A 9,648-nucleotide genomic window follows, 5' to 3' on the forward strand; every position below is an offset into this window, starting at 1 on the left:
GGCAATGCAAAATATTACCTTGTGTGTGTGGATTCTTTCACAAATTATGTCTGGATTTATATTTTGCAGAAACCAAAAGAAGCCTTAGAAAGGTTTAAAGAGTTTTGTGACACGGTTAAAAATATGCATGATGCTAATATTGCTTGTCTTTATACAGATGAGATACCGCTTTTTCTTTCACAGGATTTCCAGAGGTTCCTGAAGAAGAAAGGGATAAGACACAAAATTGCTAGCTCCGAAGAATCATGGAAGAGATGTGTCTGTGTTAGGGTGAACAAAGAATTGCAAAAGGGAATGCATGCGCAATTGCTAAGTTCACATCTGCCACATGAATTCTGGGCGGAGTCGCTAATGTCATTTACTTATACGTGGTTGAGAAAGTTTTCAAAAGAGTTGGGATGTTCTCCTTTTGAGAAACTGTTCCATAGAAAACCTTCTGTAGCCCATTTCAAGGTTTTTGGGTCTCATGTGAGAACAGAAACTCCAGGTGGGGAAAAGAATGCCAGAGGCATTTTTGTGGGTTATGAAAAGGGTCTCTACAGAGTAATTTTGTCTGAATCTGGTCAGGTGATTCTCACAAAATTTCTAGAGAGTGCTCCTGAACAGGAGAGAGTGATTGTTCACACATTTCCCACTGGAGATGATTCTGATGATGATGATGATGAGTTTGATCTTATAGAGTTCAGTAGTACTGATGATGACAGCGATAGCTCAGACAGCTCAGTTGTCACAGTCATTGAGAGGAAATCTCACATAATGACTAGACCCTCAGAAGAGGAGGATGAACCACTGATTAAGCTTAGTACTGGTTCTCCAGAGAGTTCAGAGGCTGAACCAGAAAGCAAAGAAGAACAGCACCTCTTACGTAGGTCTGAGAGAGCAACGAAGGGTGTACCACCAAAGAGGTATTCACAAGAGTTTGCAAACCTAGCTATTGCATGTGTTGCTGTTGTAAACGACCAAGGACAAATTGAAGCTGTGTCTGAGTCAGAGACAAAGGCACAACAGAGAGTAGCTAACCAAGGTAATGCAGAAACACTCATTCCTTGGAAGTCACACAACCAGAGAGGTAGATTGGTTAAACCAGTGGCGGGTAGTTCCAAGGGTGGAACTGAAACAACAGGGGAATGTTATAAGTATAACAACTGTTTGTTTTCTTCTCTGGATGACGCTTTGCTCGCAGCACGCATTGATACTTTAGGGGGAGTATGTTACCATAAAGCACCAAAGCTGCAGCAAGCAAAGGCTCTAGCAGCTCAGTCAGCTGCTTGTGGCTGGAAAGCCAGACAGGATGTTTGTGACTGTTGCCATGGGAACAAAGGGGCAGTCCATTCTGTACTGAGCACCGGATGTTAGCTCAGAGTGTGTGTGTCAGATGACCCGTACTGGAAGTACATGGGTGGAGTTTATTCTTACTGTTGTTTGAGTGCAGACATGTTTCTCTGTACTGATGGAAGAGACAGAAATAAAAGATGTAAATAGATTTCTGTCTGCTTCTTTCCCCTCCCTGGGGGACACCAAAGGGGAGAGAGGAAGAACGGTGTGTTCCTCTCACACATCTGAGAAGAATCGCCGAGACCTCGCCTGCTTATCAGCAGAGTGGCGCAGCGGGGAGGTCGACAAGGAATATCTGCCGGTGCCTACCTTGACTAGAACCTTGAAAAACCAGCTAGCTAAATTGACTCAAGAGATTGGTTCCAATTGGGTAGCCATGCTGCCCCTTGCCCTGCTTCGGATCCGTAGTCTTCCGTCCAAACGAACTCATCTCTCCCCTTTTGAGTTAATGTTTGGGAGACCTGTTCCATATGTGCGTATGATATCCCCCATTCCAGCCCAGGATGTAGAGGTGGATACTTAGGTGGATGTTTCAGGTGGATGTTCAGTCACTCTCCCGAGTTCGTCTTTCTCTCAACAGGTGGACCCAGGCTCGAACTCCTTGTGTTTTGGTTGAGCCCCTACATCGCTTCGAGCCAGGTGACGAGGTGTGGGTAAAAGACTGGGCCCAAACTCCGCTAAAGCCCTGTTGGAAGGGACCCTACACCGTACTTCTCTCCACGCCCACCGCTGTGAAGGTCGCTGGCATCACTCCTTGGGTCCACCATACTCGAGTGAAGGAGGCAGCTTCTGACTGGAGTGTATCTCCTAACCCGCAAGACCCCCTTCGGCTGACTATCTCCAGGCACCCGGCAGACTACCGCCCTGCTGGTGTCACTCCGGACGCTGACACCTCTACGCACGGCTGAAGAAGTGGATGGGAGGAGCGCCCGCTGGCAGCGCTCCCAACGTGCCAGTTCTAGAAACCCACCCACCAGAAAACATTCTTCCAGAGCATAGAGACAGAGTGTGCATCACAATAGTTTGGGAGGGAGGCCACCCCATTGGGTATGTGACCCCGCATGATACCAAGGTTCTGGCAGCGGTATATTCCTGTGGGTGCATCACCCTACATTTTTCACTGCTCCCACCTCCGGGAGGCGCCTACCTTCCTGCCACCCATTTAAGTCACGTACACCCGGTAGGTGCCAGAGGCTGGTATACATACTCCCTTGGTCTCTGGCATAATTAATATTCATCATGACTGATCTGTGGTGGGAGGAGCCCTGGCATTCTTGGGGTTGGTGGGTGGGGGTTATCTCAACCGCCCTTGTCATATGGATGTGCCTTTTCTTTTGCTGGCATGAGCGTCACAGGCTCTGCGGGAGGCAACGGCCAAATCCTTCTATCCCCTTGATGGTCTTCCTAGTATTTCTCATGCTGGCAGTTGTAGGGGGAGGTGCGGTGCCTGGCGGGCAGGCGGGGCCGAAAGGGGACAGGTTTATTAAACAAGACATCCAGAGGAGAGAATTGTCATAGGATGTGGAAAAACAATATTTATATCCAGGATATGTTTTAGTTCGCCACAATGCTGCAGCTCTCCAATTGTTGGCTGTGTATGCATATACCACCTTATGCAAAACGGCCAGGTTTGATGCTACACGGAATTCCCATTGATAACATCTTCAGCATAGAAAATAGGATAAACCCCGAAGAAGCTCAGTGGCCACCTGTAAAATTAGCCCTGTCCGAGCCAGCCCCTATTTGTTTAAATTTTTCTGAAGGGTCAAATCTACGAGGGATTTACCCCAACTGCCTACATGTATTAAACTTTGTATTTAATAGGGCCTGCTCTGCCTTAATTAATTATGGTAATACTTCACGGTGTTATCAATCTGATACTGGCGCCAAGTTAATGGCAGACATGCACCACCTCCACGAAAGCTCTAGATCCAACTCTTCCGTTCTAGCCCTGTTAAATTTCACCGAGGAGCAATGGCACATAAGCCTTCTGTTTTCGCAAGCCTTCAAGTGGTTGGAGCAACACCGAAACACCAGTCACCTTCTTCCGGAGGAACTATGGTTGATTTGTGGCGATGCAGCATTCAAATCTGTTCCCCGAGACCTTACTGGAGTTTGTACCTTGGGAATGGTGATCCCCCTTTTATATAAGGTGGAAAAGCTACCAACATCTCTCAGGCTGCGTAACCGCAGGGCAGTTAATGCACCTATTAACCGCTATGTTGAGACCCAGATATCGCGGGCCCTGTTACCTTCCTTAGGGGCAGCCATGAATTATAGAGATCTTCATTTGCTGGCCAATTGGACAGAAGGATTATTCAATGATACCATTAAAGCGTTAAAGGAGCTCAACCGAGAGGTGTCTGCTATGAGGGAGGTTGTCCTACAAAATCGATATGCTTTAGATGTGATATTGGCCTCAAAGGGTGGGGTTTGCGCCCTGGTTCATTCTCATTGCTGTATGTTCATCCCAGATAATAATGTCAGCATTTCAGCCACGATTGACCACATGGAGACAATGATAGCTGGAAACCCGCTGAAGACTACAGGAGGTGATCCGTGGAATTGGTTATATTCCTGGCTGCCTGATGGCAGTTGGCTCAGGCATATTGTGGTATTATTAGCAGGGCCGTTAATAATCCTTTTGCTTCTCTGCCTCTGTATTCCTTGCTTATTGCAATGCTTGCAGCAAATGATGCAAAGGCTCATGTCACGAAAGCTAGGGCCCACGGTCATCGCTATGATGAGAGAGTATAGGCCCATACCCCAGAACGAACCTAAGGATTAGGTTGTTCATAAGAAGAGGAGGGAGTGAAGGGAGAGGGAAGGGTTAATCTCAATAATATCAGGACCCAAGCTAACTGCTGCAGTTGTGGTTAGGCAGCTAGCAGTAGCTGTGGTTAAAACCGCAATTGCTTCAGCTATGTAGGCCAGAAGCTGTTTCCTGCTTCAGCTATGTAGGCCAGAAGCTGTTTCCTGCTTCATGCTTCCTGCTTCAGTAATGTAAGAGAAGAAGAATACATATAGAAGGGAGGGAGGGGAGCTTAGCTAGCCATATGCCATATAACGTAATAAGTTGTAATCTTGCCAGCTGATTGGGGGGAACGAATGTATGCTCCCGGGTATAAGAATGCTTGCTGAACACAGTATAGGCGCGGCCAGACTTTGGAAGTTATTTCAATGACCGTCTCTGCGCAGAAAGCTAATAAATCCTTTTCTCTGTGGAACCACACCCTGGTGCTTCTTGTCTCCTTCGATCCCTTGGCAGCGGCACGGGAAATGAAATAAGGTTACACTGTGATATCCCTCAAACCGCTGTTGTAAATCTATACTGTCTTCCTTTTCCTCCTACCTGGAAGGGTCAGGATGGGGAGGTGGTCTTCACCATTCCGCCTCTGCCCAGTCCCTGACAGGTGGGGGGGATCAGGTGGGGCTCTCCACTCGTGACATAACACAGAGGGGTCGGTGTAAGAAGTCGGATCCTCAGTGAGGTGGGCCTTTTGAGATAGAGGAGCAAATCAATCCAGTGGCCTTCCACCTACCAACCTCCATTAAAATTTCACCAGGTTTTCCATAGATCACTCCAGTCTCCAGTAGTGCCAGCTCACCCCTACCAGCCAACTAGACAGGCACTGCCTCTTGTAATCGTGGATGGAGAGGAAGAGTACAAAGTAGATCAGATCCTAGACTTGAGAAGGAAGTGGGGAAAGCGACAGTACCTCATCTCCTGGAAGGGTTATGAACCAGAAGAAAGATCGTGGGAGTATGCAGAACATGTCCATGCCCCAGAATTGCAGAGAGTCTTCCATGCCTGACACTCAGATCAGCCCAAACCACCACGTTGGGAGGAAGAGGTTGACTCTGGAGTGGGGGGGGGGGTGATGTCAGGGACTGGCGAAAAAAATGCAAAGAGAGGTATAAATAAGGGAGAAGAGGGCCGGAACTTCAGCTTCTGCAACTGACTTGCTTATCTGATGGATGTGCCCTGTGCTGACTTCTTGGTTACTGAGCAATAAAGTTAATTACTGCAAGCACTGTACCTGGTTCCATTTACAGCATCGGTCAAAAGACGGGAGGGCTTTTATGGCAGCCTGACACAGAGCCATTACGATGCCCACCCATGCCAGAGCCTGAACAAGATCCCGCGTCTCCCACATTCCAGAGCCAGAACCAGAGCCTGGGGTGCCCACAGCAAGGCCAGAGTCTGCACGAAAGCCCTGGACTCCCACACAAGAGGGGAGTCGTTGTGTCTTCCAATCGCGCACGATTGCAAAAATGGAATACAAGTGTTTTTGCTGCCAGGTTTAGTACAGCGCTTGATGTCATGGCAGAACTATGGTGTCTCCCCCTAAAAAAAAGCTCAACAACCTTGGCTTTCCCCCCTAAAAAAGCTCAACAACTTTAGCCCCCCCCCCCCACTCGCATCACTGCTAGTTTTTTTTATTCCAGGGAGTTGGATGTCTGAAGCCATTTTAACTCTTAATTACACTGGTCAACAACAAATTTGTTGTCTGCGTTTTTTCAGTTGATTTAGGACGAATCTGATACGCTGAATCCAAAAATCACATTGGTTTTGCTCAATCAGGTCAAGTTTTTGAGCTATGGCCACATGTCGTTTTTTTACGTTTTTGTTCACAAGTACGCTTGTGTGGAGCATTTTAGAAGAAGTTGGTGGGCGTAAAATGCCATGTTGAAGAATTGTGGGTTTTTTGGAAATGATTATTTTAATGACAAGAAGTATTCAGGTCCGATAGTTCTGGGTGATTATGTCGAAAAGGGATCAGTTTGAAGTCATAAAACCTTGAAATCTTCCATAAATTGGTGCGGCTGGGATCAACAGAAAGAACCGGAGCAGCCTCAAGTATCCTGATCTTCAATCAGCACGTCATCCTGTAGCTCATTGTGATGAAATTCCAGTGCCTATCTTCGGAGAACTTCCTGACGGAGTGACGGAGATGCCTTCAGTGTTGGAGGACATGAAGAAGAAGAAGTGGTTCTTGAAGATGATGCTCCACATACATTTTCCCAAAGGGAGTTGAATGATCTAGTTCGCGACCTCAGCTTGTCAAAGGACTCTACCGAACTGTTGGCATCCAGATTGAAGGGAAAAAACCTCCTCTCTGACAGTGCTCGCATCAGCTTCTTCCGCAACAGGCATCAAGAGTACCTCCGCTTTTTCAGATAGAGTTGGGTGTCATCAGCATACTGATGGCAGCCCAGCTTGTCTGGAGTTTTGGGTTGGGCTGCCATCAGTATGCTGATGACACCCAACTCTATCTGTTGATGGATGGGCATCCTGACTCGGCCCCAGACACACTGATCAGATGTTTGGAAGCTGTGGTTGGATGGTTATGTGAGAGCCGGTTGAAGTTAAATCCTTCAAAGACAGAGGTCCTTTGGCTGGGTTGGAACGATATGGGATTGGGGGGGGGCAACTCCCATCTCTTGCGGGGGCACAATTAGTGCCAGCACCGTCCGTTAAGAGTTTGTGTGTAATCTTTGACACCTCTCTTTCTATGGAGGTGCAGATTGCAGCTATAATAAAGGCGGCATTTTTTTCATCTCTGCCAAGCTAAGCAGTTGGCTCCTTACCTCTCTCGCCCTGACCTAGCCACTGTGATCCACGCAACGGTCACCTCCAGACTGGATTATTGTAACTCACTCTATGTGGGGCTGCCCTTGAGACTGACCCAGAAACTCCAGCGGGTGCAGAATGCCGCGGCGAGACTTCTTACGGTGTCCTCACTGCGAGATCACATTCACCCGGTGCTATACCAGCTGCACTGGCTCCCGGTGGAGTACAGGATCAGGTTTAAGGTGCTGGTTTTAACCTTTAAAGCCCTATACGGCCTAGGACCCTCTTACCTATGGGACCGCCTCTCCTGGTATGTCCCACAGAGGAACTTACGATCTTCAAACAAAAACATCTTGGAGGTCCCAGGCCACAGAGAGGTTAGGCTGGCCTCAACCAGAGCCAGGGCTTTTTCCGCTGTGGCTCCGATCTGGTGGAACGCTCTGCCACAAGAGACTAGGACCCTGCGGGACTTGACATCTTTCCGTAGGGCCTGAAAGACAGAGCTGTTCCACCAAGCCTTTGGCCAGGGCACAGCCTGCCTCCCTCCTTTGGCAATCTTCACAGAACTCTAGCCCAATGGTTGCCATCAATTTGATTTGATTTAATTTTTTAATGAAATGATTTTAGAACGTATTATTTTATTGTTGTTAGCCGCCCTGAGCCCGACTTCAGCTGGGGAGGGCGGGATATAAATAAAGATGTATTATTTCTTCTTCTTCTTCTTTATTATTATTATTATTATTATTATTATTATTATTATTATTATTATTATTATTTACCCCAAACAGAAGGAAATTATCTTGGAGAAAACACTCCCAATGGTTCTTGTCTTAAGGGCAAAAAAATATTGTCTTAAGGGCATATTTTGTGTGTGACTGGGGTAGGCCTGTGACCTGGATTCAAGAACTAAGGTATTTACCATCTCAAAAGAATGGGCACACTGGCCATCAGTGACCAATTTTGTCAGATAGGAGACAAGCCACATTCTCAAATTTCTGTTGTAAACCACCTTTTTCTGTGACATGTGTATGATGTTTTGGGGTGGTCTTTGGCTAACGGGCTGGGCAATTTCTAAAGTCTTTAAAAGTTATTACACACCTTTGTTCTGGGTCCTCCTCACTTCTCTGTTGCAACTGAAAAATAAAATCTTCCTTGCTTTCACTGGATCCTGCCTCCACTCAATTCTCTCCAACCTATAATGGGCAACTGCCCATGCGGCCCCTCCCATGCTACACCCCTGCCCACAGTTTCCCTGGTGGGACTCACACAAAGCAGTGTTTCTGAGCAGCAGTCTCTCCATGTGGAGACTATTGGCACTTTTCAAACCCACGTAAAAACCAAACTTGGAATTAACTATAACAAGCTTCTTTCTGATAGATGGAATAATTTGCCATTTGAGATGCGTGCTTCTAGACTAATGCTACCAAACCATTGCCTTTCCACCCTTAACTATGGGCAAAGCACCTTTTCTGCAGGTACATCCATCCGATGGTGGAGGAAGAGGGGTGCAGGGGAAACGCAACGTCCCCAGCAGTGCAATCCCAGTGGAGTGCCATCACGGCTGCCCCCCGCCTGTGCTGGGCACCATGCCCCTGCAGGTGGCGTGCCACGCCCTTGCGGGCAGCACACCACACCCCCCAGGATACACGTCACACCCCGGGGACACACACCACTCCCCTGCGGGCAGCTCGCCACACCCTGGGATGTGGCCCACATCCCTGGGACATGAGCCAGCCCCACCCCTGTCTGCTCTCTACCCCCCCCCCCCCGGTGCTGGAGCTCCGCCACTGCATCCATCCCACTGTGCCCCATGCATAATAAGGGACCTGGTATTGCCATGCAAATGAGGAAGGAACAATCCACCCAAGCACGGTCTTTTACAACTGATTTTAAAATCATTTAACGTTTTAAAAATTCACTGAAGAGTGTGTGTGTGTAGTTTTTTTTTCTTTTAAAAAAGGTGGTATTATAGAATTCTGGGCACTGTAGTTTGTTAAGTTTCTCCAGGAGCTGAAACTATGTAAACTACAGGGCCCAGAATTTTTTGAGTGAGCAGAAGTGTTTCCAAGGTGCAGAGCAGGGGATCCACTGCCTCCCCAAAACCTTCCTGTGATGCCGATGCCGACATCACAATTCTCCTTCTGACGTCTCTGATGATGCAGCCCGTTGGAGCCTCTTTGTATGGCAGGCGGAGGAAAGAACCGATGTTTTTTGCTTGGTGGCTCTACTGCTGGGAAGGAAGCTGAGGCGCACATGCGTGCGTGACTGGGTAGGAAGCGGTGAGACAAAGAGGGGGGACTTGCAGTTGCACAAGAGAAGGAAGGGTGGCTGTCCATTCAGTAGGTGCCACTTCTGCTCAGGCAGGGGCAACGCATAGCCCCCTTGAACACCTGCTCACGTGCAGAGTGCAGCGTGGCTTCCTCGCTGCAAGATCCGCGCAGTGTTTCCAAATCTCCTTTGGGATCGCTTGGGAGAGAGAGGAATTCCTGAGGGACCCCCCCCTTCTTCGGGGACCCAATTCTGAATCTACTTTGCGTTTCTAATCCTCACCTCAGGCAGCATCTCTGGCTGTGATGAGTTGAAAAGGGCAACGAGCATTTGTGGGGAAATGACGAAATTATTCTTCAGCCTACAGGCCTAGCTCCTTTTGTTCCTCTCAGTCAATGGAGGGCAGGTTTCAGTATTGTGGGAGAAAGCAAATTGGAACACTTCTGCACACCAAGTCCTACTCTTAGTGA

The sequence above is a fragment of the Podarcis melisellensis genome (genome assembly GCF_964234715.1).
Source record: "Podarcis melisellensis genome assembly, chromosome: W".
Classification (NCBI taxonomy): domain Eukaryota; kingdom Metazoa; phylum Chordata; class Lepidosauria; order Squamata; family Lacertidae; genus Podarcis; species Podarcis melisellensis.